Here is a 27,909-nt window from a genome sequence, read left to right as displayed (position 1 = left end):
CAAGATTAGGGAAGTTCTCAGCTATAATTTGTTCAAATAAACCTTCTGCCCCCTTTTCCCACTTCTCATCTTCTGGGACTCCTATAATACAGATATTATTTCACTTTATGGAACTGCTGAGTTCCCGAAGTCTACATTTGTGATCTAATGGTTTCTTTCCCTCTTCTTTTCAGCTTCACTATTTTCCATAATTTCATCTTCTATATCACTGATTTGCTCTTCTGCTTCATACATCCTCATTTTTTTGGCCTCCACTTGGGGCTGCATCTTGGTTATAGCATTTTTTTAAATTTCAACCTGACTATATCTTAATTCTTTTATCTCTACTGTTGGAGTCTCTACTGTTCTCTATGTTTTTTTCAAGCCCAGCTAGTATCTTTATAATCTTTGTTTTAGATTCTACTTCAGAAATCTTACTTTTATCTGTATTGATTAAATCCCTGGCTGTGAGTACTACCTCCTGTTCTTTCTTGTGAGGGGAATTTCTCCATCTCATCATTGTGTCCAGAAGAGAAAAGAACAAAGAAAACCGGAAAAAAAAAAAAAATAACAACAAACTTTTAGGAAGTGTTTCTGGTATATACTGTGTACACTCTGCTGTTGTGTTTTGGCTGCTCTTTCCCACTGTTCCATCCTCTACAGAGTTCCTCCTTGCTTGTAGTGGGGAGTGTTTGACTAGGTGTGCTTTGATTTGTTTGTTAAGATAAGCTTGGGGGAAAAAAGAAAGAAAAATAATCCAAGACAAGATCAGGAAAAGGAACAAAAATGCAAATAAACAAAAAAAACTATAAGCCTCTCATCTGCCATGTTCTCTCCCTCCAACTGTGCAGATTCTTTTCTTAATCCTCAGATCATATTCTGGGTTGTTCAAAATAGTTGGAAGTTGATCTAGCTGTCCTCAAGGGACAAGGCAAGCTCACGGTGCCCCTATTACTCTGCCATCTTAATTCCTGCCCCCCCTCTTTAAGTATTAAATGATAAATTCCCCTAACATAAGAAAAAGTACTTTTCATGAGTAAGATAATAATTCCTCTGAAATGGTTATATAAGTTTAGAAATCAAAAGGGACTTCAAAAATATTGGTTGGAGAATACAAAGCCAAAAAACTATTTACACAATAAGAAAAACACTTAAAAATTTTTTTGCAAGTTCTAGCTCCCTTGCACCATGAATGATTAAAAAATCTGAGAAAGCAAGGACAATAAACAAGGAGCAGTATGTGCAATAGAGAAATACATTTTAAGGGGCCCCTGGATGACACAGTCAGTTAAATGTCTGACTCTTAGTTTCAGCTCAGGTCATAATCTCAGGGTCTTGAGATCAAGCCCTGCATTGGGCTCCAAGCTCAGTGACGAATCTGCTAAAGTTTCTCTCTCCCTCCATCCCTCCCCCTGTGTGTGCAGGCATGCACTTTCTCTCTCAAAATAAATTAATCAAATAAATAAAATATAAATATAAATATAAATATAACGAAAGAAAGAAAAGAAAAGAAATACATTTAGAAGCCAGAACATGGTTCCAGTTCTGCTTGACAGAATTCATTCCGGTTGAATACTCAGGGATTTGCAACTCAAGAAAGACAATTTTGTTATGATTTGTTTGTTGACTTTTGGTTTTGGTTTTTGAGTATGTGTGATCAGAGGCATTGAATTTTCCTTGGAACCACAAATCACTGCAAAAGTAATGCACAGCCAAGCACTTTACAGTTCGAAAGTAGTGCTTCCCAGACCAATGACTGATAAGGAAAAAAAAAAAAAAAAAGAATTCTCACTAACATTTCAACATACCTAATATGCCTAGAATGACTGAAATGATTCTCTCTGTACTATTTCTATAATTTAAAAAAAAAATTCCCTTCAATCTTGCTCAAGTGTTAATTAGTTGCTGAGAATTAACCATCCCAACTACTTTCGACAGTAATGAACAGTTTTTGAACAACTGCAAGTTGATTTGCTCTTTAAGAAAACTTCCAAATTAATTAAAAATTCATTAAGAGGGGCGCCTGAGTGCCTCAGTTGTTTAAACATTTGCCTTCAGCTCAGGTCATGATCCCAGAATCCTAGGATCAAGCCTGGAATCAGTCTCCCTATTCAGCGAGGAGTCTGCTTCTCCCACTCTCTCTCTATCTCTGCCCCTCCCCACTGCTTGTGCTCTCTTGCACGTGCTGTCTCTCAAATAAATAATCTTTTTAAAAAGTAAAAATAAAAAAATAAAAATTCATTACAAGTATCATTTCTATATTTTCATAGGCAGGACTCTTTTAGTCCAAAGAATTAAAAAAATCTAAACTGATGTTCCTTTGAAAAGGATCAGATTTCCCATAAGAATCTCCTTCAAAAAGATGAAAGATGACTCAGGAAGGGCAGAAAGACAGGCAGCTCTGGACATGAGCCTATTCAGCTCTACCTCACTGTCCCACCTAGCCTTTCTGTCTCCCCCTATTTACCGGCTCTGTTTTCACTTAACTACTCAAGTTCTTCATAAGCCTTTGCCCCTGTGTTTCTTATCCTATGTTATATCAGAGACCCCAGGTGTGAGCCATGAGCATCCTTTTTTTTTTTAAGATTTTATTTTATTTGAGAGAGAGAGAGAGTGAGAGCAGAAGCAGGGTGAGGGGTAAAGGGAGAGGGAGAAGCCAGCTCCCCACTGAGCAGGGAGCCCAATGTGGGGCTCCATCCCAGGACCCTGAGATCATGACCTGAGCCATGGGTAAGTAGACACTTAACCAACTGAGCCACCCAGGCACCCCAAGCCATGATCATCCTTGAAGGATCATATAAATTTCTACACATACATAGTTTTAAGGGTTCATTTGCCTACTAGACCTAACCACGAGTCCCTCTTACTAAATCTCATGATAAGTATATGCCTTTAGATTCAATTACCTATAATACCTATAATTACCTATAATATAAATTTTCTGTGTCTCAATTCAAGATTTTGATCAAGAGGCAGCTCTACCCAGCTCTTCTTTTCAAACCACATCCTTAAAATTCAAGATTTTGAGCAATCTCATAGATTACTCCACAGGTCAGGAGTTCATCTCTAGCTCAATAAACTATCCCATAAGTTAGGGTCACAGCACAGCAAGGGCAATGGATAGAGATTTTTCAGAAAGGGGGGTAGTCTAGGCAGTACTGGCATCTAACAGAGATATTATAAAAAGACTTAGAAGCTATATATATTTTTACATAGAAAAGAACATTGCAAATATAAGGTTTTAAAACATAGCAATAAAATGAACACCCATGAACTCACCATCTAACTTAAGAAATGGGATAATACAAATAAAATAGAAAATGCCTCTTGATCTCATTTTTTAGCCTCCTTATGCCAAACTGTGCCTTAATCAATCCATCTTGCCTGGTAAGGCATCAAGTAACAAGACCTAATACTGAATTTAATAAATACTGCATTTTGAAACAGTAGAGAATACAAACATATTGAGATATTTATACCAACTGTAATGTGATATGAAAACATCTCTGATTTATAATGGTGACAAAGTCATAATTACTGCTAATATCACTGTGATTGATTACCTTCATTCATAATTAAATACTTAATTTCAATTAGAGTGAAAAAATACCTTTTTCCAGATGAATTCTGTCTCTAGACCCCAGGTTAAGAACATGTGTTTTAGAAAGTGTATGACTAGCAAAATGCCAGCTGAAAAAAAGAATTTAGTCCAGAGATTTGTCTTCTTTGGACATCAGAATGTCCCAGAGTGTTGAAAAGGAAATACATTTTTAATGCCTCTAGATGGGTCCTTTAGACTCCAATAACAAGGACATCACTCCCTATGTCAAAGGATGCCTCCTCTGCTGGGCCCCCCATACTTCATATAAAAGGGTAAAAGTCCTACTCCAGAAGAATTTTATGGTACCATAGAAGAAATGGTGCCCAGTTTTAATAGGGGAAGCAGCCTGACAAAAGCAAGTAAACACACATAAAGTAATGTTAAGGTCAAAAGGCTAAGAAGTAGTTCAAAAAGTTACTGATGAAAGAGGCAACTGATCTTCCCTATGTCAATTATTTCTCAGAAATAAATTACAAATAAAAAATTTTAAGTGTTTTGACTTAAAATAGCACAGAAAACTTAAGACAATATTGATAAATGTAAGTCTATTATATTAACACTACAAATTCTACCTTTCACACTTTACCCATATTTATTTAAATGATGGCAGTCATTATACACACAACTTTCATATTTTACTTTTATTACTTATATTTTATATTTCTCACTTGTATTTATTACAAAGAATAATAAATGGAAAACCAAAAAAGAAAGGGAATTAAATTTCTATAAACTTAGGGGAAAAAAGCTATTGACTGAACACAGTTACATTTCCTGAAAGAAACTATGCAAAGAATTATAACCCATTCTTTCTTTGTGTCCAAGGCTGTTATCAACCATTAAAAATAGTCTCTGCCAGCGTGCCTGGGTGATCAGTCAGTTAAGCGTCCAAATCTTGATTTCGGCTGAGGTCATGATCTCAGAGTGGTGGGATCAAGCCCTGTGCTGCCTTCTGCCCTTGGGATTCTCTCTTTCTCTCTTCCTCTGCCCCTTCCCACCTCTCCTTCTTTAAAAAATAATAAAAATTAAAATTAAAACATATATATATTCTCTGCCATCTAGTCCATCAGTTGTCCTACAAGGAGGCATTTCTTTCAAATTAAGATTTGATTCTAATAATGGTAATAGATACAAATATTTTTTTAAATAATGGAAATAAAAACAATGTTTGAAATGATATTGAAAAATATCCATGACCTCAACTAGGTTGGAGGGAGCCAAATATTTATTTAGCATCTATTCCAGATCAAACTATTGCAAACTTCTGATCTCATTTCTATGAATTAGGAAATGTAATTTTGGTACTACCATTTTGATGTTAAGTAGAAGAGGTGGGATAATATTTATAAATTATTTTGGGGTCCATTCATCTGACTCTAAAATCACTTAAGATCAGGATGTCTCACCTTAATAACTGTGTAGGCAATGAGGAAAGAAAAACAAGATACAGTCCCTGTACTAAGTCCATTATACAATAGACAGAGAACAGTCATATACACATGATCCTTTCAATGTATGCTCAAGTTGCTATGGGAACACAGAACTCCCATATGGTTCTCCAAAGTTCTCTTTCTCTACATTATGTTGCCATTCACCAGAGAATATGCCTGCTAATGTATGCACTACCATCTACAAAGAATAAAAATCATTATGCTTCAGTCATATGGCTCCTCCAGAAGGAGCTATCCTTCTTAAGATGATACCACTAGTGATACAAAATGGAAAATATATACATTCTCATTTATCCCATGGTCATGAATAAATTTAATCAAACTTATAATAAACTTGGAAATCACAGCAATGTTAGGACAATAACACATTTGCTGACCATTTTCCTGTATAGGAGGCATCACCCAATGGTCTGTCTTCAATCATGGCAGATGTCATTTTCAAAACTGCACATGATTACATACAGACATAATCTTTTTTGACATATCTTCATATAGATTGCTTCCAAGACATATGTCACATACAGAATCCCAAGTAACTTATATTCTAAGTATGATATTTGATATTATTATAAATATATGTATTTCTGTCTTTAATTTAGAAATGTTTTACTTTAGCTTTCTCCCATTACAGTCTTCAGATGTTTGGCCCTTTTCTTGTTCCAGTATACCAAATGGTATTTTAATTGATTTTGTTTGGTATGTGAAATTTTAAAAAAAGAAAAAAGGAACTGGCATTTGTTACAGATTACCTTTTATCTGAGCATGATATCAGTTTCCTTGTTCTAGCATAGCTCTGAATTAAGGTGAATTACTTAGAAAGCACTGTAATAGGAATGAATTTTTATACATTTTTATAAATAGGAATAAGATTTGGTATACCAATGGAAGGGATTGCCTAGCCAATGCATTTTTTTCAATTAACTAAGAACCATATTGTAATTAATATTTCCCTAGTTTTTACCTAATGTTCTTTTTATATTCCAGGATACCACATTATATTTTGCTGTCATCTCTCCTTAGGTTGCTCTTGGCTGTGACATTTTCTCAGACTTTCCTCGTCTTTGATGAACTTGACAGTTTTGAGGAGTACCAGTCAGGGAATATCTAGAATTTCCCTCAATTGAAATTGTTCTGATCTTTTTCTTATGATTAGATTTGGATTGTGGGTTTTACAGAAGACTACAGAAGTAAAATGCCATTTGCACTACATTACAGCAAGGGTACATACTATCAACATGACTTATCACTGTTGATTTTTAACCTTAACCCCTGGCTGAGATAGTTGTTTGTCAGGTTTCTCCTCTCTAAAGTTACTCTTTTTCCTTCTTTTCTCTTGGGAAGAAAGTCATTATCATCAGCTCATATTTAAGCCATGGGAGGTCATGTTACACCTACTTTGATTATCCCAATTATTTGGAATTCTACACAGGAGATTTCCCTATTCTTTCCCTTTTTAAAAATTTATTCATTTGTTAATTTATGTCAGGGTGGACTCATGAATGCAGATGCAATTTTTATATCATCATTTCCATAGAAAAGAGTGATTTGAAGTTTTAAAAGTAAGTTATTTTTTAAAAAGATAAACAAAATGATACCAATGAGGAATTCAATTTTTAAAATATTGGAAGAAAATTTTGAGGGAAAAGTAATTCAACTAACTCAGAAGAAAATATTTGTGCCAGAATTTAACATTAATAAAATATAATAAGAAAGTGAAAAGACACAAGATATATGGCCTAAAGTGGAGATTTAAAAATTATCTGGTGGGGCACTTGGGTGGCTAAGTTGATTGAGGGTCTGCCTTTGGCTTGGGTTGTGATCCCAGGATCCTGGGATCGAGCCCCACATCGGGCTCCCTGCTCCACGGGGAGCCTGCTTCTCCCTCTGCCTCTGCCTCTCTCTCTCTCTCCTCTGTCTCTCATGAATAAATAAAATAAAATCTTTAAAAAAATTATCTGGCAAATATGGAGAACAAACTGGTGATTGCCAGAGGGGAAAAGGGTGGGGAGATAGGTGAAAGAGGTGAAGGAGATTAAGAGTATACTTACCATGACTTCCAGGGAAGATGGCAGAGTAGGAGAATGCTAACACCACCTCCTCCCCCAGTGACACCTAGAATAACATGCACATCAGAATAAATAAACAAGAAAATGATCTGAAGACTGGCAGGACAGATTCTACACAGCTAAATGTAGAGAAGAGGTCACATTGAAGAGGGCAGTAAGGGTAGAGACCCTGTGGGGACCTGCTATATGAAGATGTTACGTACCTTCAACTGTCCACAGGAGGGAGGGACACCACAGCAGGCATGGAGAGGAGATAGGAGCAAATCCCACACCCAGCACCCCAGGCACAGGGGACTCACACTGGGAAGATGAATCTCCATAATATTTGACTTTGAAAACCAGAGGGGTCTAACTTTGTGAGTTCTTACAATCAGTAGGGCTTAACACCTAGAACTTTTTAAAATCAGCAGCTGGGCTCTGGGAGAACCAAAGGGTGATAGAAAACCAAGCCTCTCGCCCTAAAGATAAAGCACAACAAACAGCCCTGAGGAGATACAGTATAGAAGCAGCAATTTGAAAAATGCTTGGGGTTACTGGAAGGTAATTTATTTACTAAATTCAGAGCATACGCTGGAGGGGCAAGGATCTTTGGGAAACTTCTCCAAAAATAAAAAGAGCTTGCGGATACCATTTCCCTCCTCCACCCCCTGGCCTAGACACATGGACACCTGTGAGAACCAGCAAGGCATAAACACTCTCCACCTAGCTTGCTAACAGCACCCCTCAACCCACAATCTTCTGTAGACCCACCCCCTCCACCCTGGCCTGACCACAGCAGGGGTTTTCCAAGGCAGTAGCAGGTTCCCTCCAGCAACAGAATGGCATGAACCTCACTGTCACCATTTACCTGGTCCCTCCGTATTCTTGCAGAAATGCCCCCTACAACATGCCCTTGGCAAGAGATAACCCAAAGTGGTGCCACAAGCCTGGCAGAGTGCAAGTAGCCTTGACAGATACCAGAATGACTCCAAAGTGACTCCTGCCCCAGGGAGAAAAGAAGATAACCACACAAACCAGTCAGATTGTGGCCCTAGCCCACCAATGAAAGCTTCTCAAAGGACATCACTGAGACAGTGCCCTGCAGTTCAGTGCTACTGCAGCTCTGGCAAATGCCTGATCTGACTAAACTCAAGCCCAAAGCAGCCCCAGACTGACATACTAACAATACAGGGATCAAACCCTGCCCACAGCAGGCAAAGAGAACCAGTGCAGATGACTGGGCTGAAAGCAAACATGGCTCAGCCACAATAGGCACACAGAAGACACCCCTGAGGCACCAGGTTCTGATGACCAGGGGACATGCACTAAAAGGCATTACAGTACCTGTTCTTCATAAGGTCACTACTTTCAAGAACAGAAGACATAGCTGACATCCTCACACACAGAAACAGGCACAGAGTTGGACAAAATGAGTTCACAGAAGAATATGTCCCAAATGAAAGGACAGGGCAAAATCACACCAAAAAGCTAAATAAAATGGAGATAAGCAATATACCCGATAGAGAATTTAAATTAATAGTCATAAAAATACTCACTGGACTTGAAAAGAGAGTGGAGTCTCTCCATGAGACTCTCAACAACATGATACAAAAGACAAAAAAGTACCAATCAGAGATAAAGAATTGAATGAAGTTAAAAATACACTAGAAGGAACAAATCATAGACCAGGAAAAAGCAGAAGAACAGATCACTGACCTGGAAGACAGAGTAATGGAAAGCAGTCAAGTGAATAGGAGAAAGAAAAAAGAATAATAAAAAATGAGAATAGATTAAGGGAACTCAGAGACACCATTAGGTGCAATAATATTCACATTATAGGGACCCCAGAAGAAGAAAAAAGAGAAAAAGGAGCAGAAAATTCATTTGAAGAAATAAGAGCTGAAAACTTCCCAAATCTGGGGAAGGAAACAGAAATCCAGATCCAGGGGGCACAGAGAAAACCCAGCAAAATCAACCAAAAGAGGTCCACACCAAGACATGCAGTAATTAAAATGGCAAAAAGTAGGGATAAAGAGAGAATTTTAAAAGCAAAAAGAGAAAATATAACAGTTACATACAAGAAACCCCACAAGACTATCAGTTGATTTTTCAGCAGAAACTTTGCAGGCCAGAAAAAGTGGCATGATATATTCAAAGTGCAGAAAGAAAAAAAACCTGCAACTAAGAATACCCTATCCAGCAAAGCTATCATTCAAAATAGGAGAGATAAAGAGTTTCCCAGACAAAAGAAAAATTCATCACCACTAAACCAGCCTTTAAGAAGTGTTAAAGGAGACTGAGTAGAACAGAAAGACCATAAGGTGTAAGAAAAAAAGGAAACACAAAAGCAGCAATATTAAATATTAAATATAACTATAAAAATCCATTAAGTGATTCACAAAATAAAAGGATGTAAACTAACATAAATCACAGGGCAGGGAGGGTGAAGAATGGGTTTAAACTTAAGCAACTATCAACTTAATATAGACTGCTATGTGCAGAAGATGTTATATACAAACCTAATGGTAACCACAATTCAAAAACCAGTAATAGGAGTGCCTGGCTGGCTCAGTCAGTGCATACAACTCTTGTGCTCATGGTCATGAGTTCAAGACACACTCTGGGTATAGAACTTACTTTAAAAAAAAAAGTAATAGATATGCAAAAAAATAAAGAGAAAGGAATCCAAGTTTATCACTAAAGACATCCAGCAAATTATGAAAGAAGACAGCAATAGAAGAAAGGAATAGAGAAGAACTAGTAAAACAACCTTAAAACAAGTTAAAAAATGGCAATAAGTGCATAACTATCAATAATTACTTTGAATGTAAAATGGACTAAACACTCCAATCAAAAGACACAGCATGAAGGAATAGATAAAAAGCAAGACCCATGTGCATGCTGTCTACAAGACACTCATTTCAGACCTAAAGACACATACAGATTGAAAGTAAAGAGGTGGAAAAGTATTTATCATACAAATGGAAGTGAAAAGAAATCTGGGGTAGCAATACTTATATTGAACAAAACAGACTTTAAATCAAAGACTGTACAAGAGACAAAGAAGGACACAATATAATAATAAAGGGAATAATCCAACAAGAAGATACAATAATTATAAATATTTATGCATCCAACATGGGAGCACCAAATAAATAAAGTAACTGATAACTAACATAAAGGATGTAATCTATAGTAATACAATAATAGTAGGGGACTTTAACACCCCATTTATATCAACGGATAGATTACCCAACCAGAAAATCAACAAGAAAAGAATGGCTTTGAATGACACATTGGATAAGATGGATCTAACAGATATATTCACAACATTCTATCCTAAAACAATGGAATAAACACTCTTTACAAGTGCACATGGAACATTCTCCAGAATAAACCTTTAGCCATAGAAGAAGAAGAAGAAGGAGGAGGAGGAGGAGGAGGTGGGGGAGGAGGAGGAAGGGGAGGAGGACAAGTCTCAACAAATTCAGAAAGACTGAATTTTGCATCTCTTCTGACCACAATGCTATGAAACTAGAAATCAACCACAAGAAAAACTCTGGAAGGAGCACAAATACATGGAGGTTGAATATCATGCTATTAAACAATGAATGTGTCAACCAAGAAATCAAAGAAGAAATCAAAAAATACATGGAGACAGATGAAAATGAAAACACAATGGTCCAAAATCTTTGGGATGCAGCAAAAACTATTCTAAGAGGATATTTTGTAGCAATACAGGCTGACCTCAAAAAGCAAGAAAAATCTCAAATAAACAACCTAACCTTACACCTAAAGGAGCTAGAAAAAGAACAAACAACCCAAACCAGTAGAGGGAAGGAAATAATAAAGATTAGAGTAGAAATAAACAAAATAGAAACTAACAAAAAAAAACCCTAATAGAACAGATCAATGAAATTAGGAGCTGATTCTTTGGAAAAGATCAACAAAATTATCAACCTTTAAACACTCTTCAAAAAAAAAAGAGAGAGAGAGAGATGACTCAAAAAAATCACAAAGGAAAGAGGATAAAAAGCAACCAACACCATAGAAATACAAAGGATTATAAGAGAATACTATGAAAAATTATATGCAACAAATTGGACAACTTAGAGGAAATGGATAAATTTCTAGAAATCTATAACCACCCCTCAAAGCTGGATTAGGAAGAAATAGAAAATTTGAACAGACTGATTACCAGCAATGAAATTGAATCAGTAATCAAAAAACTCCCAACAAACTAAAGTCCAGGACCAGATGGCTTCACAGGTGAATTCCATCAAACATTTAAAGAAGAGTTAATACTTAGTCTTCTCAAACTAATCCAAAAATAGAAAAGGAAGGAAAAATTCCAAATTCATTACATGAGGCCAGCATTACCCTGATACCAAAACCAGATAAAGACATTACAAAAAAAAAAAAAAAAAAAAAACCACTACAGGTCAATACCTCTGATGAATGTAGATGCAAAAATCCTCAACAAAATATTAGCAAACTGAATCCATTAGTAAATTCAAAAAAATCATTCACCACGATCAAGTGGGAGTTATTCTGGGATGCAAGGGTGGTTCAATATTCACAAATCAATCAACATCACCCATCACATCAATAAGAGAAAGGACAAAAACCATATGATTATCTAAATATAGGGCAGAAAAAGCATTTGACAACGTTCAGCACCCATTCATGATTAAAAACCTCAACAAAACAGGTTGAAAGGGAACATACTTCAACATAATAAAAGCCATTTATGAAAAACCAGCAGATAACATCATACCAATGGTGAAAAACTGAGAGCTTTTCCTCTAAGATCAGGAACAAGACAAAGATGTCCACTCTCACCACTTTTATTCAACATAATACTGGAAGTCCTAGCCACAGCAATCAGACAAGAAAAAGAAAGAAAAGGCATCCAAATTGGTAAGGAAGAAGTGAAACTTTCACCATTTGCACATGATACTATATACAGAAAACCAGGAAGACTCCACCAAAAAACTACTAGAACTGGTAAATTAATTCAGTAAGGTTGCAGGATATAAAATCAATGTACAGAAATCTGTTGCATTTCTATACACCAATAATGAAGCAGCAGAAACAGAAATTAAGAAAACAGTTCCATTTAAAATTGCACCAAAAATAATAAAATACCTATGAATAAACTTAACAAAGGAAGTGGAAGACCTGTAGTCTGAAAACTATAAAACGGTGATAAAAGAAATTGAACATGACACAAACAAATGGAAAGATACTCCATGCTCATGGATTGGAAGCGCCAATATTGTTAAAACGTTCATTGTACACAAAGCAATCTACAGATTTAATGCAATTCCTATCAAAATACCAACAGTATTTTTCACAAAAGTAGAGAAAATAATCCTAATATTTATATGGAACGACAAAAGATCCCAAATAGCTCAAGCAATCTTGAAAAAGAGGAACTAAGCTGGACGTATCACAATCCCAGATTTCAATAAACACGACAAAACTGTAGTAATTAAACCAGTACAGTACTGGCATAAAAAAAAACCACATAGTCAACAGAACAGCATAGAAAACCCAGAAATAAATCCACAATGATATAGTCAATTAATCTTTGAAAAAGAAGGAATGAATATACAATGGAAAAAAAGTCTTTTCAACAAATGGTGTAGGGAAAACTGAATAGCAACATGTAAAAGAATGAAAGTGGGTTACTTTCTTACACCATACACAAAAATAAACTCAAAATAGTTTAAAGATCTGAATGTGAGATCTGAAACCATAAAAATCCTAGAAGAGAGCACAGGTGGTAACTTCTCTGATATTGGCTATAGCAACATTTTTCTAGATATGTCTCCTGAGGCAAGGGAAACAAAAGAAAAATAAGCTCTTGGGACTACATCAAAATAAAAAGCTTCTGAATAGCAAAGGAAACAATCAACAAAACTAAAAGACAACCTACTGAATGGGAGAAGATATTTGTAAATGATATATCCAATAAGGGGTTAATATCCAAAATATATAGAGAATATATACAACTCAACACCAAAAAAAAAAAAAAAAAAAACCCAAAAAACAAAAACAAAAACAAAAAGCAAAAAACCCCAAATAATCCAATTAAAAATGGACAGAAGACATGAACAGACATTTCTCCAAAGAAGACATAGAGATGGCCAATAGACACATGAAAAGATGCATAACACTTCTCATCATCAGGAAAATGCAAATCAAAAATCCAATAAGACACCACCTCATACCTTTCAGAATGGCTAAAATCAACAACACAAGAAAAAACAAGTGTTGGCGAGGATATGGAGATAAAGGAACTCCCATGCACTGTTGATGGGAATGCACACTGGTACAGTCACTATGGAAAACAGTATGGAGGTTCCTCAAAAAATTAAAAATAGAACTTCCCTATAATCCAGTAATTATACTACTGGCTATTTACCCAAAGAATACAAAAACACTAATTCAAAAGGATATATGCACCCTTTTGTTTATTGCAGCATTATTTACAATAGCCAAATTATGGAAGCAACCCAAGTGTCCATCAATAGATGAATGGATAAATATGTGGTGTATATGTACACAATAGAATATCATTCAGTAATAAAAAGGAATGAAATCTTGCCATTTGCAACAACATGGATGGAGCTAGAGTATAATGCTAAATGAAATAAGTCAGTCAGAGAAAGACAAATACCATATGATTTCACTCATATGTGGAATTTAGGAAACAAAGAAAGGAGAAAAAGAGAAACAAAAACAGACTGAAATATAGAGAACAAATTGATGGTTACTAAAGGGAAGGTGGGTGGGCAGATGGGTGAAATAGGAGAAGGGCTTTAAGAGTACTCCTATTGTGATGAGCGTCAAGTAATGTGTAGAATTGTTGAATCACTATATTGTACGCCTGAAAGTAATATAACACTGTATGTTAAAAAAGAGTACACTTACTGTGATGAACACTAAGTAATACATAGAATTATTGAATCATTATATTGTTGACCTGAAGCAAATACAACACTGTATGTTAATTAAACTTAAGTTTTAAAAAAAGGAAAAAAAGGAAAAGAAAGGGAATACCTATAAATTTTTAAAAATTATCAATAAGAAAAACACATAATTCAAGGGTCAGAATGGAGGTTTGAACCTGCTTTTTGGCTATTTACTGATCAAGTTAATTTACTAATTACTAATTATAACAATTATTTGGACAGAGTGCAATAGCCCAAATTCCATTTCATCACTCAAATACAACAAAATTTCACTGAATCAGAAAAGAATACATCAAACAATACATATATGGAAAAAATCTTAGAAAACTCTAAAATATTGTGGTATTGGGGCGCCTGGGTGTCTCAGTCATTAAGCGTCTGCCTTCAGCTCAGGTCATGATCCCAGGGTCCTGGGATTGAGCCCAGCACTGGGCTCCCTGCTCCGCGGGAAGCCTGCTTCTCCCTCTCCCACTCCCCCTGCTTGTGTTCCCTCTCTCCCTGTGTCTCTCTCTGTCAGATAAACTTAAAAAATCTTTAAAAAAATAATAATAAAAACAAAATAAAATATTGTGGTATTATTTGTTTCAAGTATAGCCTATATAAAGTATAAATGCATATCATGGTGTAAAATGACATAAATTAATGCAAAATTACAAATGCCACTTTTTTCAAAGTACATAATCATGTATCCTAAAGAGAAATGTCTTAAAAAATAGAATATTAATTGCTTCACTCGAAATTTTAAATTACATTGAAGGAATAATTATACTGTTGACCTTTTTTTAAGCTACTAATGTTAGCCTATAATTAAAATGCCAAAAATTTGAGAAGAAAGACACAATCTCTATTTTCCTGCTAAATAAAATTGCATGTTGAATCCAAATTAGAGATGTGGTATCTTTTTAAATTAAGAGACCTATGAATGGCTAAAATGTGCCTGAAACTTAAAATTTATACTTTACTGTACTATACATGAGAGTAATAGGTTGCTTGCTTCTACTTTAACTAATTTAAATCAAGTATTACTAAAACACTGTCTACTACCACAACCACTTAAGGAGAAATATGATAGGGTAACCCTCAAAAGCAATTTTGAGGCTCTGTGAACACCAGATACTTACTATACACTCCTACAGCACTTTTTGCCTTCAAAGCATTTGTTCACCAACACCACAGTGTGAAATGACACCTCCTCCAGACCCTCAAATTTTCCATCATCCTTAGTCCGTGAAAATGCTAATTAGGATTTTATACCCAAATGTCTGCAAGTTATCCTACCTGAAAGTTGATTTTTTTTTTCTTACTCAAGACCTTGAGGACACCACCCTTTGGCTCTCTTCTCACAAAGCTTAAACCAAAAACTGGCCTAACTATCCTTTTCTATGTCCATTCTGTTAGGCATCATCTTAGCTTTGTCTCTCCAAAACTCTGACTCTCCAAAACTTGTCACTCAAATGCCAAGGGGAGAAAAAAAGAAATGTGGAAGAGACTTCCTTCCTTCCTGAAATGCCCTAAGTCTCACATTTGATGTTTCTTTCCTCTTGGTCCTCACTTTTGACCCTTTTGGAATCCAAGAAGAAGAGAATTTTCTGAAATGGGAGGAAACTTTAGGTTCTCAACCACACTAACAGAATTACAGTCGGGTGAAAAAGAAATAAACAGCTAAATCTGCTATTGTCACAATGCATTATTTAATTAATCATTCCTTTATTCTTTTTAATTAAAAAAACTCAATCCCCAAGTAAAATTACTTATTTCTGAGTTATTGAGAATTAACTATCTTTGAATAATATCAAAACAATATCAGAGAAAGAGAATTGGAAGCCTTGATCTTTCCACAGAGTACATGATCTAGAATATCACAACACTCCTGACCCTGGTATCCATTGTTTACATAGATTTTGTAGATTCAGAAATCTGGTTAAAGAAGACCAACTCATGACTGATTCTTGGAGAAAACCCAGTTATTTAATATATTGTTGCTGTCACAACACTCCTGACCCTGGTATCCATTGTTTATATAGATTTTGTAGATTCAGAAATTTGGTTAAAGAAGACCAACTCATGACTGATTCTTGGAGAAAACCCAGTTATTTAATATATTGTTGCTGTAATGGTAGTGGTAGTAAAATATGTCTAAGATATATCCAATGCTCACCTTAGCCATGAAAAAAATCACTCAAAAAAAGACCCACAAAATGTCTAGCCTTCACCAATGTAACTTCTGAGTGTGTCTTCCAGATAAAATGATTGCAAATTAAATTTAATATCTTATAGAACAGGGTTATTAAAGTTGTGTAATATCTACCTTGAGAGCTTGTTTGGAGGTTCTAGCAGGGGAGCGCAGCTACTTGTATACCCTTGACCGAAGAACGGTCTCCTCTATCGGGGAAGGTCGTCCTCTTCGACCGAGCGCGCAGCTTCGGGAGGGACGCACATGGAGCAGTGAGAGAGGAAGGGGACACCCGCCTAGCCAGCCAGATCAGCCGAATCAACCCTGGCGATCAATGGGGTGACAGATGTTGCAGCCAGATCGCCCTCACATCCAAAGTTGTGTAATATCTACCAAAATTGATTTTTTGGTTCGAAGTTTATCTATGGTACTCCCAGAAATAGTTAGAATTAAAACTGTTTTTACTTTATGAGGATAAAATGAAATGATTTGTACATAGGAGAATGCTAGTTTTTCTACTCCTTAAATCAACAAATATTTTATATTTAACAAGAAAAAATAACCAATAATTTAAAAAAAGATTATTTCAATGTAGATTTGAATTCTAAGTAATTTTTGGATGAGACACTTTCCTATGGGAATGTGCATGCAATATAGGTCTAGTGAGAATTAAGGCATTTACAGTAATTTATGCAATTATGAATATATAATAATTTCTGTACTTTGAAGAAACAATACAGAATTCTATGATGTGGTGATTAACAGAGAAGGAAGGAATTATATTTACAACTTATTCAAACACGGCATCATAATTATAAATTAAAAAGAAAGTCTAGAGGCACCTCGGTGGCTCGGTCAGTTAAGTGTCTGACCCTTGATTTCTGCTCAGGTCATGATCTCAGGGTCATGGAATCCAGCCCCACCTCGGGCTCAGTGATCAGCATGGAGTCTGCTTATCCCTCTCCTCTGCTTCTCTCCCTCCTCTCCACCACTCATGCTCTCTCCATCTCTAAAATAAATAAATAAAATCTTTAAAAACAAATAAATAAAAAGAAACGCTTGACTATGTCCCTATTTTAACCCATTAGGAATTATCTGATTTGTCAAAATACCACCATTATTGACCTTCACTCTAGCATTAAAAATAGCACAGGCTCATCTAAGCATTATTAATGCTTAATAAAAAGGAGGTCTGCACTATGTTCAACACTGCATCCTATAAACATACTCAAGGCAAAGACCTTTATTTTATTGGTGATTGGTAATTATTTTTTCTTTTTGTTTGCTTGTTTGGTAAATTAGATCTTAAAACATGGCACATCATCACCCATTCAAATATATTTTCCAGTAAGTATACATTTAATGTAAAAATTATTTCAATTATTTTTAGTTTCCTTAAATTCTGCCTTTTTCTTTGAAGAACATGCAAGTCCCTCTTAGTATTAATCTGTTTAAAGGACTATCCTCCCACATATTTACTAATAAAATCATCTGTAAGCTTCCTCCATCTTCTCTCAACTAAAGCTGCATCTATACTAACAAAATTGCTTAACTGAGTTGGCCAGTTGGAATACTTTGGTGTGTGTCTTTTGTAACCCAGCCAATTTATAGGTAGATGTTTAGGTAGAAATATGAAGCCTGTGCCTACACATATAAAAAGAAAAAGAGAATGGAGGCAACATGATTTTTATCCCAATAATGCAGGTAAAGTTATAAGGGAAATCCTGAGTTATTCAAGTAGGAATCTCTTTTTATTTTATTTGTAAGAGACACCTAAAATTACGTTAGCATATCTTTAAGAAAGTTCCACGAGTATGGAAGATATGGAAGTAATGATTCCTATAGGGAGCTATTTTCCTCGACCAGGCCTTTAAATCTAAAACGTGATGAGTTCACAGATTTTAAGACTATATATACAACCATCAAAGAAACAATATAATATGATGCCTTTCTAATACTTGCAATTTGAAACACAAAACATAGAAAAAAAATCTATTTCTAAAGTACTTCTTACTGAAAATAGCAAATCAACTTTCTCCAGTTAAAACCTTGAACTGAGATCAAACCAAATGGTTTGGGAAATAAAATATGCTTTAATGTTCTATTGGTTTTAAGTCAAAGCAAAAGGCATATATCAGGAACAAGAAAAAAACTCTGCACATTTAGGATTAAATGAACATTTTCAAATTTTGCACTGAATTAAAACAGATATAATATATTCAAAGGACTTTAGATTTAAATTCATCATATCAGTTTGAGCCCAGCTTTACTTCTCTGCATATCTTTTCTTTCTTCCCTGTGAATGAGCTGGTTAGAAGAAAGCTGCATCCATTCTGATTAGCCAGCAGATAAGTAATATGAAAACTGATTTAAAGTCTATCACTAGAGATGTCAAAACAGATGTTACTTTCCTACAGGATGACAGCACTGGGTCTGAGATGTCAAACATAATTAAAAATTTTATTTTCAAATGTACTCCACAGTTTATACATACTGAAAGTATGTCTTACCTTTTGAACTTATAGAGTGCTGTGCTCTGCAAAATGGGAGAGGCTTTATTTTAGTTTAGACTCCATTTGGGAATGAAATCATTTCATCAATCTGTACCCAGAGGTTTCCTTCAGGATTTGGCATGAAAAGACTGGCATTTTATTAAAATTTGCTGACAACTGAAAGAGCAATTCTAGCAGGACTGATTTCTCTCACCTTCCTATCTATGACTATCAAGGTTCTCTCCCAGTAGATTATCCAAATTAGAGAATAAATTAAGGTGTCTTTCTTTTTATGATGATATCACTCATTTCATTTTTTGAAAGAGTAGAGGGTCAGAAGTTTCATGTTACTTAGTCATATTTATTTATTATTTACTAAGTTTCTCCCAAAGTCCTTCCCTTAGCAACAGAAGTAATAAACTGCCAGGGGAGGGGATATGCAGATGGGAAACAGTCACTTTGTCTTTTTAAGATATACACTCAAAACAGATTGAAAGTTCAGAACTCACCATGTACTTCAGAGAATATCACCAGATTTGTGCCCTTATAGGGAAAATACAGAATTCGAAAAGCATGGCTACTCCAAAGAAGGTCCTCTGCCTCCACATCCCTAATGTGTTTTCTGAGGAACCCTGACCCATCCACAACCACAGCCAAACACTCTACATTCACCCTTGAAGTGTAATTGGTTATTCACGTGTGTACCTCCTCTACTACAGAATAAGTTTCCTGAGGGCAAGGAAAGTGTCATATTCATGTGCTTATCAACTACAGAGGATTCAAGATGCCTTGCACATAGGTGACTTTCAGTATGTTTTGAATCAATTTAGTTGGAGGTCAGAAACCCATACATAGAACATCTGCCTTCTAAGGACCAGGCAGTGCAGGGTAGTAGTTCAGAGCAGCAGACTGGGCACTCAGCTGCTTGATTTTGAATCTCAACCCCACGACTTACTAGCTATGTGAGTTTGGTTAAGTTCTACCTCATCACTAAGCCTCTGTTTCTCCATATGTAGTATGGTTATTGTGAGGAATAGATGAGATGATACGTACATCATCAGAACAGTGCCTGGCACATGGATAAGCACTCAATAAATACAAGCTACCACTATCACCTTCCCTTAACGTGTCAATGATGTGATAACCTAATCAAAGACTCATCACGGCAATGTCAGTGATTAGGAGTTAGTTACTCCTGTGCCACCTAGGTATATGCATAAATGTTTGTTAACTTCAAAAGAACTCCAGGTAGTGGAATTTCAGGCAGCGATTACTGTGAGCTTAGGATTTTGGAGTTACCTGTTGGAGATCTGAGTGATGCCGCAACCTTCATCATTCTGGATTACAGAGGTTTGCTAGTGTTTGCAAGGGTTTCAGGGAATCTTTCTTCTCAAGGTTTCTCAAGAATTTCCTTCTCAAAAACTGACCCCAGAAATGTTCATTTCATACTAGCTCCTACAGAACGTTTGCTCATTCTCTAGCCATGCACACTGGTGCTTCCTCTAAAACTAATTATTCCCAGAGGATTCAGGGTGTTTCTTAGTAGTAAACTAGATTCCAACTAGTCTTTTTCTTGATTTTAAACAAATTAGCCTTTGGAGTCCACTGTTAAATATGTCTGCTGCTGGTTTTTGATGCTCCTTAGTTCATTAAGGGAGTTTCCTTCTATTCTTAGGTTACTAAGAGCATTTATTACAAGTAGACACTGAATCTTATCAAGTGCTTTTTGGGAACAGCTATCAAATTAATCATGCTTTCACCTCTTATTAGAGTAAATTGCAGTAGTAGACTTCCTAATAGCAAGCCACACGTGCATTCATGGCATGAAGGGATCTTGGTAATGGTGTATATTCCAATAAGCTACTGCATTCTATTTCATAATACCTTAAGATTTGTTTTACATTGATATTCCCAAGTGAAACTGGAATTGGGCATAGTTTTCTTTTTTGGATTATCATAGTCAAATATAAGTACCAATATTATGATGATTTTTAAAAACAGGTCAGAAGGTTTCCTCATTCTCCAAAACTTGCAAAAGACTTATTATCAGGGCTATCTTTTCTCTGAAGATTTAAAATAAATAAGTCACCCATAAAATCATCTCAGTCCATTATTTCTGAGGTACAGTTTTAGACAATGTTCCCAATTGTCTATGTTTGTTGATGTATTTGTCAATTCTGTCTTTTCTTGAACAAACTTGGTATTTTTATTTTTCCATTTCTTTGTATATTTTTCATTAACATTTTCAAAGTTATTATTATACAATTGAAAAATTTATTTTATAAATCTTATCATTTCTTCTTTATCTATAGCTATTTTTCCTTACTCATTTTCTACATATGTATATTTGAGTTTCCTTTTAAACTCTAATGTTGATTAGTCTAGTGAATTGATCATTTATCACATTCCATATTTTAGACCAGATCTGTGCCTAGTTTATTAATATTAATTTTTTATCAAACTTACCTTTTTCTACCTAATAAATAAAATCTGCATCTCTTTTTACTTAATATTTTCTCCTCCTTTCTTTTTACTTAATATTTTCTCCTGCTTTCCTTAGTTTTAATCCATTGATTTCTGCACTCATCTTTGACTCTTCCCTACTGCTTTCCTTAGATTTATTTTGTTCTTTAACTTCTGAAATTGGATGCTTAATTCATTGTTCTCACTCCTTTTTTATATATTGAAGATGTCAAAAGCTATAAATATTCCCTCTGAGTGCAGCTTTGTAGAAATCTCATATGTTATGATAAACAGTGCTCTCATTCTAATTGATTTCTAGATAGTCATAATTTATATTTAGTTTTTCTTATTCATTTAAGAATTGTTTGGGAGAAGTTTTAAAATTTTTATATCTATTTCTTTTCTAAATGTTTGAAATGTTTATTTTTCTAAATATTACTTACCCTTTTAAATATTTAAAAATAATCTTCATTGTTTATTCCTTTTTTTGTCATGGACCTCTAATTTTTATTCCATTGTGATCAGAAGACATTGTTGTACGCTTTCCAATCTAAAATATTTATTAAGGTTTTCTTTTTCTTAAAAATTTTATTTACTTATTTATTTGAGAGAGAGAGTGTGCACATGCTCATTAGCAAGCAGAGGGAGGAGCAGAGGGGGAGGAAAGGGAGAGAATCTCCAGCAGACTCTGCACTGGGCATGGAGCCTGATGCAGGGCTCAATCCCACAACCCTGAGGTCATGACCTAAGCTGAAACCAAGAGTCAGATGCTGAACTGACTGAGCCACCCAGGCACCCCTATTAAGGTTTTCTTTATAGCCTAATATATGCTCATTTTTGTAAATATTTCATAGCCTGTAAAACTAGTTGGTTTCTGTTTAAAGGGCACTAAGTATGGTATATTTTATTAATTAATATATTTATAATAATTGTTCAAATCATTTTGTCTACTTTTTAAATCTTGTTCTGTGAAGCCCAAGTTACTGATGTAATATAGTTCTCTACAAACAAGAATTCAATTGTTGTCATTATTTAAATAAATGCTTTATAAGATAAAGACAAAAACATTAATTATATGCTAACAAAAATGGTGAGAAAAAAAGAAAACAAAAATAGACATTTGCTAATTCCTCATTTTTTATAAGAGGGTGGTCAATAAATGCCATTTCATTTCTCAAGCTGTAAAATAAGAATATTTAAATTAATGGAGATAATTACTAGTAGACCTAAAAATATGCCTCAGTATGTATTTTCAACTTACTGAGATGTGATGGAAGAGTTCAGAGGGGGCACAAAGGAAACAGATATTATATATCAACAGAAAGGAAACAGAACACAGAAAAAAAAAAACAAAAAAACAAAAATAGGATCATACATAAATAAACACTGATACAAGAGAATTAAGTCAAAACATCTATCATAGAAATGAAGGTAAGAAAGACAAAAACCACTTTTTAAAAGAAATTGACTCCTGAATTGAAAGAGGTAAAAGAAACAAGTTCCAACCATATACTGATACAAGATGATATAGAACAAATGTAATTCATAGCTTGAATATACAAGAGTAGGCAAGGGAAAATCAGAAGTACACAAACAAAAAGAGAACAAGTACAGCAATACCAATGTTGGGCAAAATAAACATACAGAACATTAAACAAAACAGAGTTATTCTTTTTTTTGATGGTTTCCTTGTTCAAATAAGTTTCTTAGAACACATGGGTGATATATTTTAGGATTCCTTGCATATTTTAGATTACCTTCACACATGAATGAGAACATGGCTGCTATGAAATATTGGGGTCATATCAGCTTACTTATAGGACTCTTTATGTATTGCTTGATTGACTACTGATATTTAATGTCCCCAAGAGAATATTGAAGCCAGTTTATTTTTTTTCTAACACTTTTAACTAACATGTATCTTCTGCTTGAATACTGCATCTTTACAGCATAATTTTGTTGCTGATTTATATTATATGCCTGGCATACATTACTGCCATTAATTCTAAGAACAACTCTATGATATTGAGGTTTACTTCAACCCATTCAAAGTGATCAGCTCTAGTCTTAGTGATAGGAAGGCAGTATATACCTATACAGCACTTTCTTAGACAAATTCCAAGAAATTTGCTAAAACTCTGCTGCTGATATAAAGATCTTCTTGATACTGCATTTTATCAGAGTTCATAATATCAAGCTTATCTCAATATATCAAGGTAAGACTTAGGACATACCATCCCAAAAACAAGTTCTTATCTACCAATTAATTCTTCCTCAAGATTCTCCTCACCCTTTTAAATATTATGATGTATCCAAACATACAGAAAATTACAATATAACATAACAAATACCCATGTAACCACAATCCAGGGCTAACAATATGCTAAAACATCGTGCTATCTTTGCTTTAGATCTTTTTTTAATTATCATTAAGAAACTAATCATTTCAGACTTTAAGTCCCCTCATACACCTCCCTAGTCTAATTCTGCTCCCTCTTTATTCAGAGACAACCACCATGCAGCTCATCTGGGCTTCTACACTTTATTACATATGTTTATATGCATATTAAGTTTGCATTGTCAGATTTTTATTAATATATATAGTCTCATGCTGCACTTTGTATATACAACATTTTGTTTTGGAAATCTATCACTTTTTAAACATTTTAACACAATAGAAAAACTAATCTCTGAGTACCTGAAAAGAATGTGGGTTCTCTATTTTTACGGTCAGGAACTATATGCATCAGGTCTCACACATATCTCATATCTATTAGATCAAACTTGTTAATTGAATTGTTCAAACCTGCATCTGTGAAAACATTTTGTCTGTGTGATTTATTGGTTACTAAAAAAGGCATATGCAAATCTCCTGCCATAACTATGGATTAGTCAAATTCTCTTTATAACTCTGTCCATTTTTGCTTTAAATATTATTTCTACAAAATTTTTTTCTTCCGATGAGAATTTTTAAGACATACCCTTAATACATAGCAACTTTCAAATATAGAATACAGTATTGTTAATTATGGTCACCACACTGTATATTACATCCCCAGGACTTATTTATCCAATGACCGGAAGTTTGTACCTTTTGTCTACCTTCACCCTTTAAATATTTAATATTTAAACAGGCTTTAAATATTGTAAGGTCATGATACATAAAACTTAATTTTATTGCTTCTTGGTGGAATATTTCTTTTTTCTCAATGTTGCATCTCTTTTCATCCCTAGTAATGTTTTGCATGTTAAATATTTTTTGTTTATTAATCAACAAGCATTTATTTGACTGGTATTTTCTAGCACATTTTTTCCAAAAATGTATTTTACCTGAGTCATGATATAATATTTTGTGTCTAGTTATAAATGAACTATATCTACATAGTGTTTTTTTGACCAATTTGAGTCTTTTTTACGTATGTGAATTTAATATATTTATTTTTATAATGACCCAGATCACTAGGGCACTCCCAGTCTGTGAGTAGTCTTTCTAGCCTCAATTTCAAGGACTAGACAACACTTGATGGTTGCCAGCTTTATGTAAGAAGCTCAGTTCCAGCTCCCTACCACACACAGGGCCTAGATTTCAGCTCTGATTTGAGTCCAGGTCTTGGAACCTTAGCAGCTGTAGCACATGTTCAGTTCTAAAGTCATTCAGCTTCGCTTCCCTCACTTGCAGCTATGGCTTTATAATCTTTACTTCTAGTTCCTAGAGCCTTCATGTGTGTTGAACACAGTTCTGCAAGTTACTGCATAGGCTAAATGCAGGAGTGGAGAGAGGCACGACATCATCTAATAGGAATCAGCCCTGAAATCATCCTTCTAAATCTACTCTTCTCACTCCTCAGGTAACTGCACATATCTTCTATTGCTAACTTTACATTTCCTGAAATGGGCGTGCAGGAAGAGGAGGTATCCAGGAAAGACATCATTATAAATATGAGTTAAAAAATTAAACTGGATCTATATTCCTTGGACTCCTCTAAAGCTATTCCTTTCCCTCCCCTCTACTACCATTCCAACTCCTTAAACCACTCTAGATATGGTTCAAAAGCTGAAACTTCCTCTGATGACAGGAATTAGGCCTTGAGGGTTTTTTAAAAGACTTTTGATTGGGTTTATTAAACTATGATTCAAAAATGTAACCTCATGTACAAGACATTTTGTTACGTGTTAAGAATAAGGAGGTGCATTACACGGCTCAGGTGAGACTTACAGAAACTACATTCCATAATTCTGATTAAATATAATCATGGATTTTGATTCATCAGGCAAGGCAAAAAGGTTAATTACATAGACTATGTAATCAGCATATAGCTGCATGTTTATCAATTCAGATTTTATCTGTTGTATATAATTTATAAGAAGGAAAAAAGATTGATTTATAAAAGAGTGGGCTGAATTTATCACTTTGGTCCCCTATACTATCTTGTTAAATACAGCTCCTCTCCTCAAAAATAATCTCAATTTGTCTTGGCTTGACAGATTATAATGAATATACTCTTTCTTGTGCTGTTTGAGAATTCTCCCATTTAGGGGGTGAAAAATTAGGGCAGTGATTGCAAACTCTATAGAACCACTTGAGAAGCTTTTAAAAAATCCCATTGTTCAGGCCACACTCTACATTGTCAAATCAAAATTCCTAAAACTGAAGTCACAGCATAAAGCATTCTTTAAAGGTCCCTCAGGTGATTCAAAAGGGTAACAAAGGTTGAGAACCACTGAAGTTGAGCCTCTGCCTCTACTACCATCCTTCACAATGTTCACACAGGTTACTGATATTGATCATATACCAGTCAATCACTCAATTGACTAAAAAGCACATGAGACATAATTTTTTAGTTATTAAAAATACTTTGTTAAATGTCTGTGCAATAAATGTTAGCTCAAATCTCTAATTTGAAGAAGCAACTAAATATATGTTTGTGCATATATATATGCACATATATACATTATATAATACATATAGATTATATATATAATTCAATTCAAATATACAGGTACTATTTAACAGTTCAATTCAATACTGTAAACATGATAAACCATAATTTGTTAATACAACTTCCAGGAAAATAGAACTTTGGATGTTTCGATTAAATTTCTCCTTTACCATGTAGACTCACTTTTATGCATTTTTAATATTTTTAATAAGGACATATGCCTTGGATAAAGGATTTTGATATCAAAAGAAATATATATACTAGCATTGAAATACACACAGTAAAACCTTTTTAAACCCGCCTTAGAGAACAGGATCAGTATGCAATGGGCAGATGTTCCTTTAAATATAGCTCTGTGGTTCAGGACATCCCTAAAATCCTTGGATCTACTTGCAAAAGATGTAAAGTGTGTATTTGCACGGAGTTACCCACTAATGTGCATTTTTGTTGGGAGAAGAATTGTGGCTTTGATGAGGCGCCTCTAAGCAGTAAGGGGAATCTACTCTCAGTTAAGGATGGAATGTCATTCGGCAATTGCAGTTGTTACACATTACAGGATGGCATTTGACACACAGCATATCTCCAACTCTGCAGAGACAGTTGAGGATAGTGAACTAGATGTGGACTCTGACAACCTGGATTTGAGTTTCACCTCTGCAACTTACTTGCTCAGTAAATACAGCTTTCCAAATTTCAGGTTTCTGGTCTATAAAATGGTAATTATAATAATCTGTCATACCTACCTAAATAGGATTGTTAAAAAGTTTAATATCAAATAATTATTTATAAATTCCAAACTTTAATTCAAAGACAAGAAAAGATTCAGCATAAAAAGCAAGCCCTGTTTTTAGTAGACTCCTAGCTTCCAGGCCAACCTTCCTGAACTCCTATTTAAGCACAAAGAAAAGATGCTCAAGCAAGACCCTGAAATAATTGTTCATGCGTGATCTAAGTGAGTTTTGGAGAATAAAATTGACATATGTTTGGGACCTCTTGATAGGGTATGACACAGATGTGTGTGTTTGGGGGTATCCTCCCGTCTTTAAAAGAACAATTTCAGTCCAGTGAGATCTTGGTACAGTGGTGATTAACAAGGAATAACAGGAAACAAACCAAGGAGCAGAGAGAGAGCAACACACCTTCCTGAATCTTTTTGGTGACATCTCCAAAAGAAACATGCACCAAAAGAAAAAGAAACATGTAGTAACTGAGAGCATCTATTCAGGAACACTCACAAGATCCTTTCTGGGGATGTGCAAAAACAGCTGAAGACATTTTAAGTGTATATATGGAGTGGTGGTGAAGTTTATACTACCTTACCAGGAAATAAGGAGGGAGCAAGAAACCCTTGCTAAATCTGAGATTATCACTGAAGAAACAACAATGTTATAATGCACTCTTCTCTATTTTTCTTCAATTTCCTATCATGGGTGCTGATTTTTATTTAAAAAAATTCTAAATAAATTCAATTGCTTATATACTTCTGCTATTTACAGTTTAACCAATTAAATAATTACTGCATTTTCATGTACAATGAAGCTTATATCCCTGGGCAGATTATGTATATCTGCCTGATATGTCCTTCTTAAAAGAATATTTCTAAAATCTCTCTTTCCCACTTCTTCCTCCGTGCCTTTCCCTCTCCCACCCCCCTCCACACACACACTTGAATAAAGCATTAAAAGGCTTAAAGATTGATTTTACATTTCCTGGATTAGAGCAGGATTTGTTAATTGCCATACTTTAAACAGCATCTCTTTCTAATATTGCCTAAAAGTCATAAGG

The 27,909-nt window shown here is 34.8% G+C and overlaps 1 long non-coding RNA gene across 1 annotated transcript in view; it reads right to left on the bottom strand.

Annotated features, from left to right (window-relative positions):
* Positions 1-4,393: 4,393 nt before the first annotated feature.
* Positions 4,394-27,909, bottom strand: part of LOC118519155 (uncharacterized) — a 131,315-nt gene continuing 107,799 nt past the window's right edge. Inside the window, exons 3-4 of the long non-coding RNA XR_013443004.1 lie at positions 7,080-7,143; positions 4,394-4,586 (exon numbers count right to left, since the gene is read on the bottom strand). This is a non-coding gene — a long non-coding RNA (uncharacterized LOC118519155). The remainder of the gene's footprint in view (positions 4,587-7,079; positions 7,144-27,909) is intronic.

This window comes from Halichoerus grypus, chromosome 12 (assembly GCF_964656455.1).
Source record: "Halichoerus grypus chromosome 12, mHalGry1.hap1.1, whole genome shotgun sequence".
Lineage (NCBI taxonomy): Eukaryota > Metazoa > Chordata > Mammalia > Carnivora > Phocidae > Halichoerus > Halichoerus grypus.
The sequence above is the reverse complement of the archived record's forward strand: the minus strand, read 5'-3'. Positions and strand labels throughout refer to the sequence as shown.